This window comes from Eulemur rufifrons, chromosome 18 (assembly GCF_041146395.1).
Source record: "Eulemur rufifrons isolate Redbay chromosome 18, OSU_ERuf_1, whole genome shotgun sequence".
Taxonomy (NCBI): Eukaryota; Metazoa; Chordata; class Mammalia; order Primates; family Lemuridae; genus Eulemur; species Eulemur rufifrons.
The window spans coordinates 66,332,048-66,353,211 of NC_091000.1; the positions used below are offsets into that span (position 1 = coordinate 66,332,048).

At 40.3% G+C, this 21,164-nt stretch overlaps 1 protein-coding gene and 1 pseudogene across 8 annotated transcripts in view; both read right to left on the reverse strand.

Moving 5' to 3' along the window:
* FARS2 (phenylalanyl-tRNA synthetase 2, mitochondrial) overlaps positions 1-21,164 on the reverse strand; it is a 504,609-nt gene that overhangs the window by 418,326 nt on the left and 65,119 nt on the right. For 2 of the 8 annotated variants that reach the window (XM_069493076.1, XM_069493081.1), the window contains exon 3: positions 13,742-13,821. The exons of the other annotated variants lie outside the window; for them this stretch is intronic. The gene's annotated coding sequence lies outside the window, so the exon portion shown is untranslated. The remainder of the gene's footprint in view (positions 1-13,741; positions 13,822-21,164) is intronic. 8 annotated transcript variants of the gene reach the window in all.
* Positions 4,031-4,353, reverse strand: LOC138398955 (cytochrome c-like; annotated as a pseudogene).

Genomic DNA, 21,164 nt, shown 5'->3' on the forward strand with positions numbered 1-21,164 from the left:
AACAAATAATAGCTTGGTAAGGGGAATGAATTTAAGAATTTGAAAAAATCAATAGTATTGCTAAATCTCAACAATAACCAACAGTAAATAAAGTTATAATGAAAAACATCCCTTTTAATGACAAATATATAAAGGTGCCTATTTGAAGCAAATCACAAAACTTTATAAAAAAACCATGAAAGAATATATAAAGAGATTTACCTTGTATAGGAAGACTGAGTAGTGTAAAATGCCAGCTGTACTGAAATTATTTTCATGTAATTCACAGTGGAAATTTCTGCAGAGGGATGAGGAAGGTGAGGGGAAGAACTTGCAAAAATGATCCCCAAATTCATTTGAAAAATTAAACAGGTAATAGGAACCAGGAATTTATTGAAAAAGAATAACAGGAAAGCAACAATAATGAAAACTGACACAGAAAACAGACTCTGCTATATAAAACATATATATTATATATATGATCTCATAAACCAACGTAGAAGGACATGTAAATAGTGTTAAGAAACTAAATATTTGGGTAAAAAAACCCATGCCATGTTCCAAAATAGACTGTAGAGAGTTCTTTTACATGTTTTAAAAGAAAAAAAAAATTGGTAATTCTTTAACTGATTGGGGGTTAGGAATGACTGTTCTACAAAAGAAATACAAAAGAAATGAATTAAATCAAATGAAACATACATAAATTTGAGCACATGAAAATTTAAAATTTTTGATGTTTACAAACATTAAAAGATTTGAAGGAGTAAAAAAGTAATTTGGGGAAAATATCTGCAGTGAATGAGGAAACACATGCACATATTTTATTTCAAAAACAAATCTGGGCTTCTGAAAATATCTGCCCATAGATTTATGAGATCCCACATATGTGAAGAAACATCTTTGGTTCTAGAAACACTTTGAAAAGACTCACAGTTTCCAGTTACATAAGTATGAAATAAAGTCCCTGAGACTTTTAAAAACCACCTGACTGCCACATCTAGGTTCTTCCAGAGAAAAAGGCTGTCTTATTTTATAACCCTGAAGTGATATATTTAGAACTAAGGTTTTTTACTCCTCTCTGAGTGTTCTTAGCAAAAAAATAATCTTACCTTTTGGTTTGTTTTAATCCTAAAGGATATAGTATCTGACAAATAAAAATAAAACACAATAGGAAAAAAACAACTGAGAACGTTCAAGTACATTTATGTCTCTGCAAGTTTTTCTATTAAGTCTTATCAAGAGCTCTGTGCTTAAGAAACAGGTCCACTGCCCCTCTACGTCTGCACTAGAAAGGCAGTAAGCAGGTAAGGCACTCTATTCCTGTCTCTCTGCTCTCCTCTATAAAAGGCAAAATATCTGCCCCAAAAGTGTAAAAAGAACAGAGTTAAAAGCATAGGTTTTACTTTTCGACAATATGACTAAATGAAAATGAGGTCTATCTTTACTTATCAAATGTTAACAATTTTTCACTTTCCACTTTGCTAAGTATTTTACAGCCTTTGAATACTGGTCACACAATTTCTCCAAAAACTTAAATCTCCAGAAATAGTGAAAAACTCATTCATAACACTTTTTACACACTGAATCGCCCAATATAATTTGATTTCACCTAAAAGCAGTGATACAGTACTACAGAAAAATGATTTACATTACAACTAATTACTAATTTCTTAATAAGATGCTAATATATTCACCTGAAAATATTTGTTCAGACAAAACAAACCTTGAAATAGTTTCTATCTAAATGATATCATTATAATTAAATTAACTCTAGATTTCAATATTAGGCCAAGAAATAATATCTATATTTAAGTGCAAAACAGAAAGATGAAAACAAAGTTCATCAATCCAGGCAGCTTTCAGGATTCTGAAGAAGAAATGTCAACATCAAGCACCCTGCGATTAACTATGGATCTTTCCCTGCCACTTAATCATTTCTTATTCCCATTTCCCCTCTCTCCTGTCCTCTTTCAGGCCTGGGCTATAAAATGGGTCACAAAGGACCAGATGGGGGCAGAACTGAAGTGGAGAAGGACTCCACTCCTTACTAGAGTTGGTCATGGATGTCAGAGAACTGATCTTGGCACAGGTCAAATGTCAACAAATGGTGACATGACTTTGAAGCCAAATTCAGTTCCATCAACTTAATAGGAATCATCATCATAGAAATCATCAAAAGGCAATATCAAATTCTAAACTTCATTCACAGTTAGAAAGCCTTGCTTCTCAAAACAGGGCTTGCCTGCACCTAGAGAGAGGAGGCAGTGGACAGGGGTTCCGAATTGCCACAAGATAAAGATGGCTCATCTGCCAAGACCACAAATTTTCACTGAACACATTTTTTATTCCCTGAGGAGATTATCATTTCATGTTAAAAACAAATAGGGAAATATTAGAGGAAAATAAAATCATTTTTAAACCAAAGCCTGAGACCTATTAAATATTTCACACTTTACGCCATCATCTTTAAGATTACTCAGATCTCCAGGTTAGGATAGAAGCAGATGGACATTCACTATTTTCTGCCATTAGAGATTCCTCAGTGTAAAGTCACTGACATACAATCACTATTCTAACATTGCTACCACCATGGCCACTGCTCATGTCATTTACTGAATACTCACTGTACACCCAGAACCATGAGAACTCGTTACAGGCGTTGTCTACCTACCCATTGCTATGGCTATAGATGTGGTTATTTTAAGTCTGTACATTTATTTTTTTAAATGTTAAATATTCTTTATTTGATATTATACACACACCACACTAAAATGCCTTCCAATAAGTAAAAGGCAGCATTTTAGTAGATATAGAGAGCTAGACTGGCACAGTTAAGACCAAAAATATGAAGTAGATATCGCTACCTTATCTCTAGCCCTCACCTTTAACAGGCTAACAAACACAAATTAAAACACCAATGAGTCTTGCTTGGTTCTGAGACAGTGAAGGGATCTCAAATATATTCACATAACCAGTTATATATAAATCTAAATATAAAAGCAATCTTCAATAGGTCTTGAGATGGCAATTTACCATTTTTGTGAAAAGTTGAACATTACTAATCAAGTCTAATCGTATCTTTAGAAGGGGAAAACAGAGATAGTGTCCGGGAAATCCGAGTCATGGCACCAAAAACATCAGGGTGGGAGTCTGCCCTCGGTTCTTGGTGTGGTCTTGGCCAAAGAATGACCAGACACAGCAAAGTGTCAAGTCCAGATTATTATCCTGGTCCTCTGACTCCTTGCTTGGAAAACTCACCAGCAAAGCCAAGGCAACTGAATAACCTCAGGCAGGAAGCAGTTTCACGTGAGCAGCTCTTTACTGTAGAACAAAACAGGTGTGTCTCCTCGAGTGGAGAGCAACAGTGGAGAGAGACAGACCAACAAACTCACCCACTCTCCCTCTGACTTCTCAGATTGTTTCCTTTTATTATTAGCCCAGTCTGGAGGCAGCTCTAGAGAGGTGTGGGATGTAAGCAAATGATCAACAGGTGTACTCAAAATTCCATCTGCCTCTATGAGCTCTCTCTATGAACCCCCTCCCAGAGGGGGGGTGAACCTAAATGCAGATTCAAGCTAATGGCATAAAAATTACCCTTAGGTTACTCTAGGTCACTTTCTAAATCTTATCATGCGCCTGGGCTGGGGATTCCTATATTGAGAAGCATTCCCTCCTTCCCCAGGTGTAGCAGTTGCTCAGGATAGGATTAAGGATGGGGCAGCACCAAAATGGAGTGCCGGCCATTATCCTTCTTCCCAGGTGGAGCAATTGCTGGAAACAGCACCAAAGCAGGGAACCCTTGTCCGGAGAAGAGCGGGAGATCTTAACTATCTCCCTAATAATGGCATTTACTGAACTGGAATTACTATCAAAATTCAAAAAACTGATCATATTCTTTTAACCACAAGCCAGTCTTAGTTAAATTAGGACTGTCCGACAAAAATATTCTGTCACTCACTCATGATCTGAATTCTGGTGTATGAGATCAATTAAATTATGGTACACATAAAAAAACCATGAGACATTTTGTAATAAATAAGGGAATGGCCAATTACTCATTAGTAACTCTTTTGAGATAAAAGCTATCAAGTCTGCCCTTTCTGCCTTCTTAACTCCAGCAAAGATTATTTTTGTTCCAGGGATGTACTTCTTGGGATTCTCCAAATACTCTATGAGTATATCCTCTCCCCAGGTGATGCCTCTGTTCTTATGGGCATGTGTATAAGAGAATCCAATAGCCTGACCTGTCCTCCACCCAGAGAGACAATGGGGATTTGGACCCAGACTCATCTTGTGCTCACCTCCCTTTTCCACAGTGTGACCCTGGGCACACTTCTGAACAAAAATCTTCTTGCCTTTCTCAACATCACCCATATTTAATTCTCTCTTTGGTTGTGGACGGTACAAAGATTCCCACTCAGAAGCTGGACATCCCACTCTCTAAGTTCAAGGACATGGCAGGCTGCACCTATATCAAGTCTGCATTTTAGACTTTAAAAAATTAATCAAATATTCTTCATAGACAAGTCATGTATAGGGTAATAAAATTCAAGTGTTATGAAAAGGTAAACAGCAAAAAGTAAACTCCACTGCCTCCTTTACCTCCCTACAGGCATGTTTCTATGTTATACAATTGTGCACATGTATATGCACATACACAAATGTATATATATATGCCCGTCTCCCATAGACTGAATTTTAAATAGGTGTTGGCATACTGCTCTGCCTCTGTTCTTGTCAATTAAGAATTTGCATTGGTGACCCTCCATGGTAGTACAGGATTGCATGCAGATCTATACAGATGTACTTCATTCTTTCAAATGGTGCAAAGCATTCCGTCATATGAAAGCACACATTTTTTTAGACATTTCTCTATTGATAAACCTTTAACTTGTTTCCAATACTTTGCTAAAATGAATAACTCTATAAAGGACATATTTGTACAAATATCTTTTCATACATATACAAGCATTTTTAGGATAAACTCCCAAAAGTTGAATCACTAGTCAAATGGTTTATGTGTTTTAAATTTTAACAGATAGGCTCAAATGGATCTCCCAAGAGGTAATGCACCAGTTAGGACTCCCACCCACAAGGTATGAGTGCCACACTCCCAACATCCTTTGTAACAAGACTCATGATTAAACTATTTACCTCTATGCTGCCAGGTAGTTTTAATAAAATAAAATTGCTTACACTAAATGATATGTGAGAGGACTTTAAAAAAAAAAAAGTTTTACTTCACACAAAATACTGTTGTTTAAATCACCATCCCTGACCTCAAAGACTTTAAAATGTATAAAGCAAGAGGGCCACCGTATTCACAGGGAAAAATATAAATACATTTCTAAAAGAGCATGTGACTAATAAGAGAACAGCCATCAAGTCCCTCAGAGGTTCAGAAGGAAGAACAGCAAATGTGGAGAATGCCAGGGAAGACATTCATGGAAGAGGGAAGGAACCAACTGGATATTTAATGATGAGTAAAGTCTGGAAAGCCTGGAACAAACAAGGAAGGTACAGTACAGGGTGTGCAAACAAGATGCGCAACAGCGGAGTTCAAAGTCAATACAGAATTGCGTGGTACGCTATTGGTCTAACACCTGACTAGGAACTGCTCAAAATACCAATAGGCCAGACAGACAAGAGAATCAAAACAGTGGCCAAAGAGTACATTTTCAAAAGTAATAGCTGCCAAAAAGAACATCTAAAAAATCAATTATACTCAGAGACCAGCAATTCAGAAAGACACCTGCCTTTGTTCTAGGTGAATATAGCCTCAGTAAAAGGCTCATTCCCCAGCAAGGTGGGACTTTCTTCAGACATGTTCTAGAGGGACTCTATGGGACTCTCTTGAAAATATCTACTTAATATGATGGCATTGTTCAAAATAAGTTAATCAAAAACAAAACTACAGCATTCCCACTTCATGTTTTATAATCATGCTCACTGCTGCAGTTCAGTCGTCTCAAACTATCTCATACTCCAGCAAAAGAAAGGGCTTTATAAGAAACAGTCCTGGGTTCAAATCCTGACCTCGTGTTATCTAGCAAGTCATTTAACCTCTTAAAATCACAATTTCCTCATCTGCAAAGTGATAATACATGCTATGCAGACAAAATGAGGTCACACAAATAAAGCATCTAGGAGGATGCCTGGCACACAATGGGTAAGTTCTACACACAAATGTTTCTCCTCCCTTCCCATCTATCTCAAGTAAGATCAAAATACATATTATCACTTAATTAGTGACTGCTCCCAAGATCTTTTAGTTTTCAATTTTACTGATATAACCCTGTTAAAACCTGTAAAAAAGTATTGGGTGATGAAAACCTTCAGGACAATTCAGAAAGCAAAATGGTATACTTTAGAGGTTACCGATACCAAGAAAAAGTATGGATTAAATTCAAGAGATTATATAAGAAAATCAATATTAGTATAATATTCTTGATCTGGCCTATAAACCTAAGAGCTGAGTCAACTAAGAATAATTCAACTAAAAATAATTCATTTTGCTCAATAAAAACAAATTGTTAGTATCTGCTCTTTCTATTCCTTAATACCGAGCCACTGTGTTTTTAATGCAGTTCATCCCTCGTCTTGATTCTGATCATCCTTCCATAATAAGTACTTGCCCCATTTGCCCTTCATGTGTCATCATAACCTCCTGGGCACACCACCATGTGCCATGTACTGGTAAGTGGTGCTGAAACCACATATGCCTTTTGTTTTGTTTGTTTCCTCTCTGACTCTGTGACACCTTATACCCAACCTAACATAGGCGTGTACCTTCGGGTGTACTAAAAGTAAGATTCTCTGAGTGAACGCGGTTTTAATATAGCAACTGATGTTAAGCTGAGTAGCTCAGCTACTTTAGGTATATCATCAATCATCAAAATCAGCCAAAAACTGCTAGAGTAGCATCTTCCAAACATCACATAAATAAATCTGCTAGTTTCTTAACATTCTATGCTTTCAATTAGCCTTTCTATGGCTCTGCTCATTTCTTTTTTATAACCATATACTTCTTTCTATTGATTCTTAGCACTCCATATATTGGCAGGAAACCACTGCCAGCCTAATGTCATGCATTTATGCAGTGCTTTCAATTAAGTCATTTTGGAACCTCCTTAGCATTCCAATGAAGATGTCATGCACTTCCCCTGGAGTGTGGGTGGCTTAATTCTTCTTTGTATTTCTAGCACCCAGCCCAACACTGGCTGCATGTTCAATACTCAGTGTCCGTCACTGGAGCAAGATGAGAGCATGTCTCCATAGTCACTCGGTCCTGGGTTTGAATCTCAGCTCTGGTACTTCCCAAATTTAACATGAGACCAGAGCTAATCAAGTTACCTCTCAGGACTTCAGTTTCTCGTCTAAAGCTAAAAGGAATCAGGAATATCTATTTCATAGAGTTTCTGTGAAAACTAAATTAAATAATGTGTTTACAGTGACTAGCAGAGCAGCTGTGCCATTGCACATTAGGGCTCAAGAAATCATAGCTGATTTTCACCAGACCATGCACATAACCTCACTCAAGTTCCCTTGGAGATCACGAATGACCTAGGTAATGTTAGGCAACAGGTCCAGAGCAACGCTTCCTTTAAGGCAGTGACTACAGAGGGGTGGCCCTAACAAGCAGCAGATACTCTCTGAAATTCGCCTTGACCAGGTTGCAATATTTTCCACACCTTGCTTTTGGTCCAATTCTGTCAATGTTAATGCCTTTTTGGCTCTATGACCCAGTAACCATTCCAGCTGGGGTGAAATTAGGCCAGCTAATCTCCAGTTCTCCCTTACATATGTCCTTACTCATACCTAAGCTTTGCTCTTCCACTATTGGCCCCAACATTACCCAGGGAACTAGAGATGAATGTAAACAAGACTTCAAGTAAGTTAACTTACATGGTCAGACAGGAGAAAATCCCAGCCACCAGAAGAACACTGTTATTCAAGCCCTTGTCTGAAGCCAGGGAATCCTAAGAGGTGTAACTCAGCAGACTAGACATGCAGAATGCAGGGACATTTGAAAGCTTCCAGGGACGTGAACCATAGCTCTGATTAATATCTAATTATGAATATGTAAATACACAGCACTTTAAAACTACATAACTCATTAGTCAGGTAAACACATTCTGTAGGAGGTGACATTAAGATGAAGAAGGCCATGATTAAGACAGCCAAGCAAAATAAAAGAGAATATTAAATCTGTTAACTAAAGCCCACCTAAGTATAAATCTGAAAACTCTGAGAAATAAGATTCAAAAGACATGGGGAATAAGATTATCAATCAAGAATTAATGACTTAATGTCTACCACAGTATCATTTAGTCCTTTAGATTTTACAAAGTATACTCAAATACATGCATATTTTATCTACTCAAATGTAACTACCCCATCACAGTAGAGTGAGGAAAACTATCCCTGGGGAAACAGGCATAATCCAAAGGTGTCTGTTGAAGAACATAAAATTTCATTAAGGTCACCTGCTTGTGAATTGTTTCCTACTCCATAATATTCCTGTATATGTTTTAATATAAATAATTTCTTCCAAAGCTTTGAGTAAAATTAAAACTTCATTAAGATGTGCTATGATTATCCTACTATCCCGTATTATGCTATAAGGAAAGTAACACCCCAAATGCCCCCAGGGGACCTGGGACCCAGCTTGAGAAACAGAGCTTCCTCTTGCATACATCACAGGGAGCCAAATGGAGCTAACAAAACAAAAGCAGAGTGAGATAGATCTCCTCTCTCAGGGTACTTAACTCTATTTCCGGATATGAAACTGAAAAAACAAATATCTACATGGCAAGGCAGTGCTCACTAAGGTAGGTCTGAGAGATGCTCAAAGAAGGGGAAATCACAAAGAAGAAACGTGAGGACAGGTAAGATTTAGAAGAGCGGAGGATACTACATTACATCGCAATGTAATAAAAAATATTTGGTCAGTGTCCCAGCTTCCTGACAAGGAGCTCCTCAAACCCTTGTAATACCCTGCATGACAGGGGTAAAAGGAGTATCTTTTTTTCTAAAATTTAGCATTTGTCCCCCGTTCCTGACACAGAACTCCTAAATCCCTTGGAATTTCCAGGAAAATAGGAGTGTGTTTTGTTCTATTGAGGCCACTCTAAGTGGGCAGTTAGATAGCTTCAGGACGGATGCTGGTCTCCAGAAAAGGCCAAGGCAAGAATAGAAGGTTTGTCACTTTCAACCCTACCTGACTTCCAGAAAGGGGAGAGAGGTTTGGAGAATAAGGCAATCACCAATAGCCAATAGTTTAATCAATTATATCTATGTAATTAACCCTCAATAAAATACCCTACACCACGAGTTTCAGAGAGCTTCCCTGCCGGTGAAGGCATCCAAATCTTAGGAGGGTGACGTGCCAGGAGAGGGCACGGAAGCATAACGGCCCCCCCCACACACCTCACCCTGCTCACCTCTTCCTCTAGGCTGTTCCTGAGTTAGATCCCTTATAATAAGGTGGTAATAGTAAGCAAAGCGCCTTCCTGAGTTCTGTGAAACATTCTAGCAAATGATCCAACCTGAGGAGAAGGTCAAGGTAAGCCTCGATTTATACCTGATTAATGAGAAGTACAAGTGGGAATGTGGGACTTGCAACTGGAGACTGAACTGGGGACAGTCTTGTGGGACTGAGTACTTAACCTGTGGGATCTGGGCTAAGTCCAAATAGTGTCAGAACTGAATTCTAAGGCACCCAGCTGGAGTCCAGAGACTTCGATGATTGGCTGGCGTCAGGAAAAAGAGCCTACGCATTGCATTTGGTGTCACAAGTTTTATGGGGAAACAAAAGCCAGCTTAAAGGCACATCAACCATGGCAGGGCAACGAGCATAGTCACTCCAAAGACACTGACACATTCACTCTAGATTTCAATCGCATTCATAATTCTGAGCCATCACTATGACGTGGGGAGAAACTGAATAAGGTAAAGCACATGACTTGTTTTACCAATTGGCATGTTCCATTCACTTTAAAATGTTGTAACATGTATCTACCTCAAATTACAAAAGAATGTCCTTCTACCAACTTGTTTATAAATTGGTTGGTAGCCATATATTTTTTTTCTTTTCTTTTTTTTTTTTTTTTTTGTACAGAAAAAATGTTCAGCAGAGAGTTTAGAAATTATTCAGGCCACAGAGCAACTAAACACAGCACTCCATTACCTCAGAATCTACCCACCACACAGAATAGGACCATTCTGGAAAGAAGTAGAGACAAGAGACTTCTCCGCCCTGTAACTTCTCAGCCAGGGCACCCCCACTTCCCTCTGGTGAAGGTCGATGAGGCCATGTCTGGGACAGTTGTGGAAAAAGAAGAGCTCTTTAGCACAGAATTGGACCCATCTGCAATAAGTAAATGTCTCCTATATTAGCAGTCTGGTTGACAGCAGAAGGTTCTAGGCCCTAAGGCTGCAGTGGAAAAGTTATTCACCAACAGAATGAATTACAAGGTGTTCTTACTAGGAAAAGATTCCCAACTCAATGGGCCATAATATCTTTAAAGCAAACAGGGATAAAATAGGAGGCACCAGGATACCATAAATACACTGCCACCAGTTATGGTTCAAATCATAAAATAAAACTAATGAAAACGTGTAGACTTAGTGTGTTTCAGAGATGTCAGGGACCAGAGGGATCAGCAAAGGACATGGAGGCAGAGATTGCCCGTTGCCATGTGGGAGCTCTTCCGAACAGAGCTCAGCCAGAAAACACAGGTCTCCTGAATCTCAAGCAGTCAATCTTTCATGACATGACACTGCCAATAAAGAGGCTGATTCAAGGCGCCACTGTTGTTTTGTTTTGGTTTGCTTTTTTTGGAGACTGGGTTTCACTATACGGAATTCCTGACCTTAAGTGATCCTCCCACCTCAGCCCCCTGGAACTACAGAAGGTACCAATGCTTAAAAAAAAACTTCCTATCTTTATATCATTCGTGTTCAAAAATTATGGGGAAATACCACTGCTCTGAAAGACTATAAAATTATTCCCAAGACCAAAATTCTCAACAGGACCCATAATGGATTGGGGAAGAAGGAATAATAAGAAGGGGGACTGAGTAGTCTCTTCCTAAAATTAAAATATTTTCCTATGTCCTTAAAAGGGAACAAAAAAAGCTAATATGTAGACTCTTCCCAATTTATTTTCTTGGAATTGAATTAAGGAAACAGGTGGGCATCATTAATGCTGGCCTATACTGTAATCTAGTATAAATGAATATCTGCTTTAACAGCAATAAAAATAAAAGGTACACATTTAGTCATTGAATAACTATTAAGATCAGTATTTTCAAGGACTTCAAAGAATAGTATGAATTTCAAGTACTGGTTCACTATTTGAAAATAGATCCCCTGTCCACTGCCTGATCTCCGAAGGGGTAAAATTTCCCTAAGTGCTTTTTAAAGTCAGCTGCACAAACCAGTGGTCAGCATGGAAGTTCAGTATCAATGCCCAGCGGAACCCATCAAGTGGGAACCAACACAAGGCTGAGCTGCCCCCTCCTGGACTTCCAATGCTCCAGTGAGGCAGGTCTAGTCACTCCAGGACAACAGGTAAGAAAGGGGAAAAGGAGGAAAAGGTAAACTCAGAGCTGCAGCCTGAACTTATGCAGGTCTTGCTCTGCAAACCCTCGGGGCAGCTTCACATAATCTGCAAAATCCACAACATCACCTTTTCTATGTGTTTTGACTCTTCCCAAACAATTTGACAAACAATATGGATTTCATATTAAATAACAGAATAAATGTGGAATAATAGCTATGTTAGCATCAGCATGGTGTATATAAAATGAAAGATAGTAAATAAATGTTAGTTTCTTTTTCCTTCCTTGTTTTTTAGGGTGATAGGGGCCAATTCAGCCAAAAGGTATAAAAGCACAATTTCCCTGGAATTTGTGAATTGAGATATCACTTCAGCATAAGGAATCAGGGCTAAGCAACAGCTGCATCTGTGAGCAGCCTAAGCTGATTCACCATTGCCATGATTATGTTTTTACAAATCTATCCAGTAATTCACATGTGTAATGCCCTTCAAGCCGGGTTGGGCTACAACACTGGTTAGCTGCACTAATTAGTCGAATTCATAGAAGAGTATCTGGAGTTAGTTATCAGAGGCTGATATGCAAATTAATGCAAAGTGTATGTAAATAGGTTTCTAATTCCAAATGTCGCCTTTAGGGAAAAAATCCACAACAGGACTGCTGTATGCTGCCTACACACCCCTCCGACCATCGGATGACACTTGCACGTGGAGACACCATTAATCACACAAGCAAACCCTGCCGCTGTGAGGGCACTCGGGTCTCCCAAATGGACAACAGGCCCCAGACCATGTTTCTAAAGGGAGTGGAGGGACAAGGCTGCTGTTCCTGGAACCCGAAGCTCTGACGAAGGTGGCAGAGGAGGGAGAAAAAGGAGGACTCCGTGATGGCTCAGCAGCCCCAGGTTGTTCCAGTCTCTAGTCCCTGCTGGTGCCAGTCAGGGCGGGAGAGACCAGCCCTGCCTTGGATAAGGGCCTACAGGTGGATCTCAGGGCGGCCGTGCTGAGCCCTGGGGACAGCAGCCACCTGGGCGATGCTTTCTCTGTGGAGCTGTCACCACTGCCATGTGCTGGATGTTAATGGTTTATTCAGTGAAACGCAAAGTGGCTGCTCCTCACCCAATGCCAGGGCCCCGCTCCAGCATCCGTAGGATATTCCCACCCAGAACAAAAGAAATGTCTGCGCGGTCACTAGCAGGGGACCTGGGGCTTGCTCTGGGGCTAAACATAGCTGGGAATCCAGTGAGTTACGCATGGACGGGAATGGGCGGCAGAGTAAGTTCTCCAGTGAACAGCACGTGAAATGAATGACGCTGCACTGAACCATCCGGCCGACCTCCTTTGGGCTTGGTTTGGTTATCTCAGGATGAGTTAAGAAGTGGGAAATTCACGTGTCAGAAAATGAGGGTGCATATTCTAAATTGTCATCATGCATCGCCACACAGCTTCACCTAAGTATTGTCCCTGTGAACACTCCCACCAAGAGTAAGCGAGAAGGCACTTTGCCCAGTTCCTCCCCGACATGGGTACTTCGAGATTTTTCCATCTCTGCCAATCTGATGCTTATAAATGTATGCTTTTATATTTATTCATAATATTTGTGATGCTTAAAATACTTTCATATTTTTTTAAACTTTGGTACTTCCTTTATTAACTGCCTATTCTTGACATTTTGCTACTAGGGAGTTGATTATTTTCTTACTAGTTTATCCATCATGTGTACTGCATATAATTGCAAATATTTGGTCATTTGTGTTTCACCCTTTCTATGGTACTTAACAATTAAGTAATCATTTAAAATTTTCACCAAAAAACATAAATCATGGCACCTTCATAAACACATAAATCATTTCTTTCATGGCTAGCTTGATAATGTATGCAAGTAGTTCTATTTAGAACTTGTTTAAGAACCTGTGGCTTGAGTTGTAGGAAGGTTACTGTGCCCTACAATAAACTACCAGAAATGCTTGTGGCTCCTTGGCCACTGAGTGACCTTTTGTACTCCTGACCCTTGGTGGCTGCACACAGCTGACACCAGCCCCTGCGCAGGTGGGTGGACAGAGGCAGGCAGAGCAGAGGGGACCCTGCCAGTCCCTGGCTGCCACGGGAGGGCAGAGAAAAGGCAGCACTCAGCACACCTGTTAGGTGGACCCAGCGTCAAGGGAACAAAATTCATAATGCACCACTCTGGCAATTCCTTACCTGTGCTACTCAGGCTGGAAAGAGCTATGCTGCTTCAGTGCTCTGGCATGCAGTATGTCAGAAATTCCTTGCTCTTCTGACTGAGGAAAAGAAAACAGATTTGAGAAGCATCCACTAGAGCTGCCAGTTTACAAGGGGATGAGGTACCCAAAAGGAACTGCTATGCTGTGTATCTGTGGAATAGCCAAGTGACGTTCAACTATTCCTTTGTAACTAAAAACACTGAAGAAAATGAAAAAGAAACATTTTTAACATTGAAAGCCATCTCTGATTTTGAAAAATGGTGAAATTTCTTAAAATCTGTAACTGTGGGGTACGTACATAGGAAGTACAAGGAGCCAGATGTTTGCCAGAGCTTGCTGACACACCCTTTCCTGTGGCAGGACGGCAAGTCGCTCACATGACAATCGCAGGAGGCAGGGACGTAACAAAGGAGGCATGTGATCTGTTCTCTATGGAGAGCCATCTGCCTCTCCCTCCTGTGCACGGTGACCTTAGAACACACCTTCCTAGTAGGGGCACCAGACCCCAGAAAGGCCAAGCAGAGGCTCATGTTCATTGGTCAGTTCATTGAGTTGTAGTAGCAAACAGCTAGATTTTCTCTAACACTGTGCACAGTTTATCATACACCTACGTTTGGGGTCACTGAATGTGTACTCTTGGCACGTGGGTAAGTGGAAATTCATTTCACCAAAATGTTCAAATAACTTGCAAGAAGCAGAACAAGAACTGAGAAAGGGAAGGGGTGATGGTTGAGAGGTGGGAGGATCCACAGTTTCACAAAATAACAGAATGGAATTGTAACAAACACTTTGGTAAAAAATATTATAGTCTCTTCCCCACAACCATCTGCAAAAAAGAACAGTGATTGGCAGGAAAGGGAAGAGAAGGGTAGATAGATTATACATTAATTGGTAAGGCAAAGCTCAAAAAAATCCCAGAAATAAACTGTGACCAAGTTTCAAGCAGGTGAAATGTATAACCATTATCCCGGCTCTTCTGAATAATTTCACAGCCCTGGATAGTAGGAGCTGTCACTGCAGAACCAGGGTCAGCTGTAGAAAGTCCTTGGTGAAGCCAGCATCCCCCAGCCCATCCCGCAGGCCCAGCAGTGATGAGTCCTTCCCCCACCGGGTTATTGTACTCTGTCCTCTCAGTCGGTGTCAGGAACCCTGGTGAGATTCTAGATGTAGCTGCTTTCCATCCTAGATATACGCACAGTTTAACAGAAATTCATGATGAAAAGTCTTCAAGACATAAAAGCATAAATCTGTACTTGTATATTTTGGAGTATATGGAAAGAAGTAGGAGGTCTTTTCAGTATCATCTCTCAAATTATAATGCAAAAATATCCCCCATCTCCATAAGGCCAACACTTAGTATCTCTATTTGGAAAGGAGGGGTAAGTCCGATATGGCACAAAAGACAGGCTGTGTGCATCACTATCCTCAGTCCAACACGACTCAATTTAAATTACTTTAAATCTCACTTTAAATGAGTCAGTGGGTCTTTAAATAAGTTATCAAGCATAAAGAAAGAAAAACACTCTTGAGAGGGAAAATATTTTATATCAGAGAACAACCTTCTAAAATTTTAACATCTTTTTTTTTTTTTTAGTTTAGTTTAGTTTTGTTTTTTTGAGACAGTGTCACTCTGTTGCCTGGGCTAGAGTGCCATGGCATCAGCCTAGCTCACAGCAACCTCAAACTCCTGGGCTCAAGTGATCCTCCTGCCTCAGCCTCCTGAGTAGCTGGGACTACAGGCCTGCGCCACCACACCCAGCTATTTTTTTTTTTTTCTATTTTTAGTTGTCTGGCTAATTTCTTTTGATTTTTAGTAGAGACAGGGTCTTGTACTTGCTGAGGCTAGTCTCAAACTCCTGATCTCAAGCGATCCGTCTGCCTCGGTCTCCCAGAGTGCTAGGATTACAGGCATGAGTCCCCACACCTGGCCTAAAATTTTAACATCTTATAACAAATACATTATATGCCCTATTCTGTCCAGTAACTATGTCCTATGAGTATATGATCAGTATTTTCAAAATAAATATTTTTAATTTTTCCCTCAAAATGTACAAATGCTTAATAAAAAACAACTAAAACCTGGAACACATATTTAATTTTTGTTAAATTGATAAAAAAAAATGACACATCTGTAGCTTCCAAAAGAAAGCTTTCCAACAAAACAGTCATTCTGGGTAGTGACTGTGGAAGACGGGAGCTCCCCCTGTGAATGAGGGAACAAATCCACATACTCCAGGTTTCAGTGCTGACAAAGGAGTTTAATCAGATGCCCAGGAACACCCACCTGGAAATCAAACTCCATCGTCATCCCTGGAAGCATTCCTAGAACTTTTCTTTTGGACACAAGTTTTCATCTTCAGATGTAGCAGATAAAAACCAAAACAAGACAAACAGCAGCCAGAAGAAGATGAACCCCGCTTAGACAGGCACAATTAGTGTCCTCAGATCACACCTGCCACAGCCCTGCTATGAGAGGGCTTCACCAGAACCACACAAGACCCACTCAACAAGAAGAGTCTTGGGGACCTTCACCTTGCTTCTAGCTCCATCAAAACCAAAATGAAACAATCCAAAGAGAGACAAAGAATACAAGTTGAAGTTTTAGTTCCTCATTTAAAGCATGCAAAGCATCTAATAGTAATTCAATCAATGGAAACAATCTATTTGCCTCCTGGTTAAAAAAAAAAAAAAAAAACACTACTCTTTAATAAGAACATGCTCTATGCTTCTTAATCTCATCACCAGCAATAACCACTGTTCAGTGTGTGGTATGTAACCAACTTGCCTATGCACATGTAAACATGCATTGTTTTTATCAAAGAGAGATTAGATTATACTCCATACTTTTTTAACTATACAGTGTTATTGAAATCATTTTACAATTCTTTAAAACAATTTCAATGGCTACATAATATTAAAACAAAATAACACAATTTATTCTACCATTTTCCTATTGGACATTTAGGTTGCTTCTCATGCAAATTTACGTATATTTATGTGACTATTTGATAAATGTTTGTCTAACTCATCAGATTGTAAATGCTTGCATTTGTTTTTGGTCACCATTATTTCTCATTCTATAGCAATACCAGACATTTCATAGGTAATCAATAGCATCTGGTGAATAAAGGAACCTATCCTTCAATTCAATTCTTCAAATCAACTCTAGCTACAAAATATTTCTGATCCTCACCTCAGCGGTAGGTACATAATTGTCTCTCTTCTAAAATTTCCCTCTAGCTTTTTGTTTGTTTGTTTTGGTACCTCACTTGCAGGGAAAAGAAGAAAAATATTATTTATTGAACACCATTATGTGTCAGGCACTGTGCTAGACATATTCAGAAGAAAGTCCATGCCTAAAGGGTTGCACCTCAGCCTAGAGGACATGCCAACAAACCTTGCCATGAAATTTTCACTTCCAGGATCCTTCCAGAACTCTCCAGTCCCTTCCACCCTGCACCATCAAGCAGTCTGACTCTGGAAAAAGCTCAAGTCCCACCCTAAATGAGATCTCTGTCCCCTATGTCTGGGGACAGTCTGGCAGCACATAAGCTGAGGGGATCAGCCATAGCATCTTATCCCTAGGCAGGGAGACATGAGCCAGCAGCTCCAGTGGGTGCACTAGAGTGACTTCTACACAACTCTGACTACCAGAGAGGGTGTTTGGTAGAACTCTGAGACATCATCTGCAAAGAGAGGGGAAATATGAAGGAGAAAGCCCTGAATACAAAGTCATTAGACCCCTCTGGAGAAAGGGAGAAGAAAGTAGTATTCTGAGACTTCCTTATTTTGTCAATATATTGTACTTATTCTAAAGGTTTCTTTCCAAAATAAAGACATGTTCCCCCATCTCCTAAAATTGCAAGCCAGAAATAGATATGTGAATTTTCACTCACTCAAGTACACAAAGGTCTCTATTTTCTTCCCCCTTAAATGAAAATTTCAAAACTAATGAATTTCTCAGGTCTTATATGGGAAACACAAAAACCACAAGGCTGCAGCACCAAGAGATAATTGAAAATAATGCAAGACATTTTCGTTCCTCCACACCATAAATTTTGAATAGCTCTATTTTTTAAACTTATTTATTTATTTAGAGACAGGGTCTCGCTCTGTTGCCCAGGATAGAGTGCAGTGACACAATCGTAGCTCACTGCAACTTTGAACTCCTAGGTTCAAGCAATTCCCTCAGCCTCCTGAGTGGCTAGGACTACGGATGCAGGCTACCATGCCTGGCTAATTTTTATTTTACTTTTTTTTTTGTAGAGGCAGGATCTCGGTATATTGCCCAGGCTGGTTTCAAACTCCTAGCCTCAGTGATCCTCCCACCTCAGCCTTCCAAAGTGCTAGGATTACAGGGGCAAGCCATCGTGCCAAGGCTGAATAGCTTTATTTTTTGTGTATCAAAACATACGTGTACAAGCAGCTAAGCAAGTATCTAGTTAATATTTACTAATGATTCCAGGAAAAGACTACTTCACTTCCTAAGGACACTCAATGAATGTGAGGGAATTAGGGGATGAGGGAGGAGGGGGTAGTACTGAATGTTCCCACATTTCACCAGATTTGATTTTAGAGATAACATAACCTTTCAAAAGTTAAACATTTTATAGGACAGATTTCTATATGGATGAAAAATGATTCTAGGGCATAACCTAAACACAGAAGACACATGCTGAATGGGGATGAAGTAGATACAACAAAGTTTAGTATAAAATCTTGTTCTCTGTACATGTTCCTGTCTGAATGTTCTCACCTCTTCACCCTTGCACCATCCTGACCTCAACTCCTGCAAGGCACAGACGCCATCATCACTTATGACAAGCGGGAAAGATAAATATATACAAGAAACTCCCCAACATATGCCACATTCCATCCTCCACCTCTGCTCATACTCTTTCCTCCCCTCTTCTCACACCCAGGGCCTCCTCTTCCTTCTAGACCCACCTTAAAAGCTACTTTTATAAACAATGCAAGAACACACCAAGCCCAATCATCATCCAAGATGGCCTTTTTACATACAGGATATTAAAAGTCTATGAGCATCATGAAAAATATAAATCAAATACTTACTGAAACTCACACTCAGGAGAGTGTCTGGGGAAATAATCACCTTATACAGGTGACCTGAGACAGAGGCTCTGTGGAATCAGGAGAAATCTGATACTGTTTTATTCCTTTAATGTCCAAGAGGTGGTCAGATCCTTTCTGAATGACCTGCCCCAACAGTAACCCTGACATTTCCAATATAGGTGACAGATAAATCTTATGTAGCTTTTTAAAAAAATTTAACTAGCTTCCTCCTGTGGTCTCAATGTTTGTGTCCCCATAAAATTCATAAATTGAAATCCCAACCCACAAGGTGATGGTATTAGGAGGTGGGCCTTTTGACAAGTGATGAGGTCATGAAGGTGGGGCCCTAACAAATGGGATTAATGCTTTTATTAAAGAGGACCCAGGGAACTCACTTGCCCTTTGCATTATGTGAGGTCACAGCTAGAAGGTGCAATCAATGAGGAACAGCCCCTCACCAGACACCTAATGTGCTCGTGCCTTGACTTTGGACTTCCCAGCCTCCAGAACCGTGAGAAATAAATTTCTGTTGTTGATAAGCTACCCAGTTTAGAGTATTGTTACAGCAGCTCAAATGAATAAAGACATTGCCTTTGACTCTGAAAACTATAATTCTTAGAAAGCACAATTTTCTCAAGTCTTGAGATACCAAATTACATCAATTATTTCCTAAGATCTCCTATAGCTATCAAGAATTCCTAGTTTCTCCCACCAATATTCCAGCTATAAAAACATGTATTGATTTAAGTATCCACGCTAGTCACTGTACCAACCTGAGAGGTCAGAAGAATGCAAAGAAGTGAAGGAAGAAAGGAGCCAACGCTTTTCAGCCATAGCAGGAAGCTGGCACTTTGCAGGACGGAAGGGCTGACAGCATCAGCACAGAACAAATGAGCAGTGGGTAAGTTGACACCTGGACAGTCTCTTTCACTCTCCATTTCTGGTCTCCCATCCTTAACACACCTGCAGCCCCTCCTGGCAGCTGCCTGGAGCCTGTGCTGATGTCTCAGGAGAGCAGCGGATCTTCAGAGAGGATCAGACCTGTTCCCCCAGCCAGGGAGCGTCCCTGCCACATGAGTGTTGGCACGGCATTGCCCCAAGTGTGCCCAGAGCACTGGTTCTCAAGATGCTTAGGTGAAAAGCTGTCCAAACCTTCTGGAAAACTATGGACTTTACCCCTTTTAAGATTCAAAATGGAATTTGTTTTTTGAACCAACTAGACCTGGGGACCTATTTATCAAATGACATTTATCCCAAGCATCTTGTGTCCTACAGCTGTGGTCCCCAACCTCCAGGGCCATGGCCCGTTACCAGTCCTAGCCTGTGGGGAACCGGGCTGCGCATCACCACCTGAGCTCCGCCACCCCGCACCCCTGCAGACCCCCCCACCATTCATGGATAAACTGTCTTCCATGAAACTGGTCCCTGGTGCCAAAAAGGTTGGGGACCACTGTCCAGGACATCTTCTGGAAAGCACTGAGTTTGTGCATCTGAAATCTGAAATCGTCTTGATTAGGGTCTATACTCTAGGCAACTCAGTAAAGTGGATGAAGCGTTCTATCTGCCTCTGTTGGCTCCCCACAGCCAGAAATTATTTCCTCTTTCCTACCGTTCTCCATAAAAAGAGTGCTGTTCTCACCACCCACATAGGCCCTGCTCACTCCTAAAATGCACCTTCTGCTGTCCTCTCAGTGCCAGGTCTCTAAAGGCCAGCCCCACCCTCTTCCCTAGCCAGCTAACTTCCATTATCCACCCACTCAGACATCACTTCCTGTAGGAAGCCTCACCTTCTATCACCTCACTTCCCACCAACCGAACCTCGCTCCACCCCGGGCTGGGTTGATGGCCCCTTCCCTGTACTTATCTCCACCACTCAACAAGTAAAAGTGAAGAGAAACAGTAAGTCCTCACTTACTGTCTTCCGTAGGTTCTTGGAAACTGCATATAACTTTAAGCAAAATGACATACAAACATACCAAATTTACCATAAGCTAATTGGTATAAACTAGAGCTAAATTCCTCAGGTATATTTCTGGTCACCAAAAACATCACCAAATATCTAAATAAAGACCAACAAACTTCTAATATTAAACACTGAAATTAATATGAACTATACATACATTTCAGAAAAAATAATTTAAAAATATAATTATTTATCCTTTATTCTAGTCTAGTGGCCTGAGCCTATCCCAGTAGCTCAGGGCAGCAGGCAGGATCCAAGGCTGGACAGAATGCCACTGCATCACAGGGCACACTCACACACAGACAATGTATTAATAGAAACACCAATGAACCAAAAGTGCACATCTTTGAGATGGCAGAGGAGA